Raw genomic sequence first — 3,100 nt, 5'->3', positions numbered from 1 at the left:
CCAGCACTCACAACAGGTGCTTAGTTGGTACCTTGTGAATGGAAGAAAGGAGGGAGAGAAGGCAGAAGAACGGCATTTTTCTGATTGGGTCTTCCTTTCCCGTTTGTAGTGGGCTGTGAAATATGTAAATTTTACAGGTATTATTTCACCAGAGCTAAGCTTTTAATTATAGCTTTTGTATTTTAGATTAAGTGGCTTTAAAATACTCTTTGCAGGAAATAAACTCTAAAGACATGCTAGATGGATCTAGGCAGTGACGCCAGCAGCAGCAGCAGCCGCGCCGGTTCGCAGTCCAGCTCCACCAAAGTGACCCCTGGCTCCAAGCGCAAGTCCTTGTCGTCACCAGGGGGCAGCCTGGACTTGGCGTCTGCCCTGGAGGACTATGAGGAGCCCTTCCCGGGCTACCAGAAGAAAGTCATTGATGAGTGGGTGCCAGTGGGAGGAGGAGGAAGAGGAGGATGAGCACGACGAGCAAGGGTACCGGGATGACCCGGGCCCAGGAGCCAGGGTACGTAAGCGCCAGGACCGGCAGTGGCGGTGGCAGAGGGGGCAGGAGCACCACCACTGCCATGTCCCTCCCAGTGCCCAGTGGCAACCTCCACACGCAAGACCCCCAGGACCTCAGGCAATGTGGTGGTGGCCGGCCAAACAGTTCCCGGGGCTCCCGTCGGGCAATCCAGAAGCCCCAGCCGGCTAGGGGCTGGCGAGGTGGCCGCTGCCCAGTAGCTGGGGGCCTCTGCCTTCAGCCCCCAGACAGCAGACGTGCGTGCCCGAAGAGCTCCCAAGGCCCCCTATGGGCTGGGAGGCACTGGAGAAGCATCTGGCCGGGCTGCAGTTCCGGGAGCAGGAGGCACAGAAAAATGAGAGAGTCTATCAGACAGAAATTGGCACTTGGAAGCTTCTTTGATGATGGCCCAGGAATTTATACCAGCTGTAGCAAAAGTGGGAAGCCAGCCTTTCCTCCCAACTGCAGAGTGGGACGAACCTGCAGACATGCTCTGTCAACGACAGTGGCAGTGATAAGGACGGTGATGCTGATGACAGTAAGACTGAAACCAGCTTGGACACCCGCTGGTCCCCCATGAGCAAACAGAGTTCTTCCTATTCTGATACAGACACTACTGAAGAGGACTCTGAATCCTCGGATGACATGGACTTCCTCACAAGGCAAAAGAAATTGCAAGCTGAAGCCAAAATGGCCCTCGCCGTGGCCAAACCAATGGCCAAAATGCAAGTAGAAGTGGAAAAACAGAACGGGAAAAAGTCTCCCGTTGCTGATCTTCTGCCACACGTGCCTCATGTAAGTGAGTGCTTGATGAAAAGAAGTTTAAAACCCACTGACCTGAGAGACATGACTACTGGGCAGCTGCAAGTGATAGTCAATGGTCTCCATTCCCAGATAGAAAGCTTGAATGAAGAGTTGGTCCAGCTGCTTCTCATCCGAGATGAGCTGCACACAGAGCAAGATGCCACGCTGGCGGACATTGAAGTCTTGACCAGACATGCTGAAAGTTAGCAGAAGCGCATGGCAGAGAAAACGCCTGCAAAGTAAAATGAAGCCATCCAACCAGAGAACAAGCTAGAATTTATTTTTCTTCTGTGGTTGTAAAATTGTTGTTGCTAAAGGTGGCACAGAAACAAATATCAGTGTTAGTCATTGATAATGTCTGAAGCTTAATGTCCAGTGATTGGCCTTTGCGTCATCATTTGTTTTAATTTTCTACTTGTGCCACTTAATATCAGGCATTTTAATAAAATATTGTTACAAAAATGTACAGTACTGACACCGTCACAAATCATGGTTAATCAAAGAGAGTAGTTTTAACTTTATTTTCATTCGTTCAGAGATTTTAAGTTGGAGCAGTATTTTCCCATTGACTACTTCCATTCTTTGCTGTAGTTTTAAAGAAGAGCTGTAAATGACGGTGCTATACAAGTCAAAAAATACACGCCTGCCTCGTAGTGATGCTGCAGTTCTCCGTAATATATATATTTTAATCAGTTTTCAACATTTTGTGAATGTTGACTACCTGAAGTTCCTTCTTAGATGTGCTATTAACATTCCGTTGGATCCAGAAGGTTCCTTGAAAGTTTTATGTATAAATATGTAAAATAAAAATTAAAACTTTGCTTCAAAAAAAAAACAAGAAATGCTAAAATTTTAAGTCTTTTGAGGAATTAACTCTTAGAAACCATTTACCTTAAAGGAAGAGAAACCCCTAAAGAATTAACGGGTCTGGACCAGGTTCAGTCTCTGCTCCCATCAATCAGAGATGTAGTCTTGCTAAAGAAAGAAGAAAAAAGCCACCCCCATCCTGACTAAACCCGCACAGGCAATGCAGGGGACAGGGGAGCATGCTAACCAGCACCAGGGAGATGCAGTGGACAAAATTCAGACTAGGTGAAATTCTATGAGACAAACGGGTGCATTTCTTTTCAAGAAACGCTTTTAAAACTTGAGAGAGACAGAGAGAGAGGAGATGAAGGGGAACCTGAAAAGGGGTCTGTGGTGTCATGATGTGCATATATAGGTCTTTGTCCACAGTTCCTGGCTCATAACTCCCATACCCTTGTTACAGTCTTTCGTTGCAATGCTGGGTGTGGCAGGCCTCAGAAAACAGAATCTCTCTGACCTTCTCCTGCCCTCCTTTGACCTGCCCCAAGGCAGGACTCTAATCTTCCCCCAGTTTTCTGACTGTGGGTCATAAAACCCTCATCCCAGGGAGGGTCCCGTCCTATACCCTGTCCACACAGTTTTCCATAAAACCCCCAGAGGACTGGGGTTGGAGCGCTTCCAGATAGCTGAACATGTGGAGTTTCCTGGAGGGTGGTCACCCCGAGAGGGCATGGAAGCCGTGCCCCTTCCCCCACCCCTTACCCTACACGTCTCTTCATCTGTATCCTTTGTGGTATCTGTCAATGGAAAAGAAGCTAAACTCTGCAAAATAATTGAGAGACGTTTATTCTGAGCTGAGTATGTGTGACCATGGCCCAGTGAGCCACGCCCAAGAAGCCTTGAGCAAGTGGTCTCGCTTTGCCTGGGTTATGGTTTGGTTTTATACATTTCAGAGACACAGGAATTACAGGTAAAGTCATAAAT

The 3,100-nt window shown here is 47.8% G+C and overlaps 1 pseudogene; it reads left to right on the top strand.

Annotated features, from left to right (window-relative positions):
* The first annotated feature begins 240 nt into the window (after positions 1–240).
* Positions 241–1,552, top strand: LOC105824850 (annotated as a pseudogene).
* Positions 1,553–3,100: the final 1,548 nt, after the last annotated feature.

Source organism: Propithecus coquereli, unplaced genomic scaffold, assembly GCF_000956105.1.
Source record: "Propithecus coquereli isolate 6110/MARCELLA unplaced genomic scaffold, Pcoq_1.0 Scaffold766, whole genome shotgun sequence".
Taxonomy (NCBI): Eukaryota; Metazoa; Chordata; class Mammalia; order Primates; family Indriidae; genus Propithecus; species Propithecus coquereli.
This window is presented reverse-complemented; position numbering and strand designations above follow the sequence as displayed.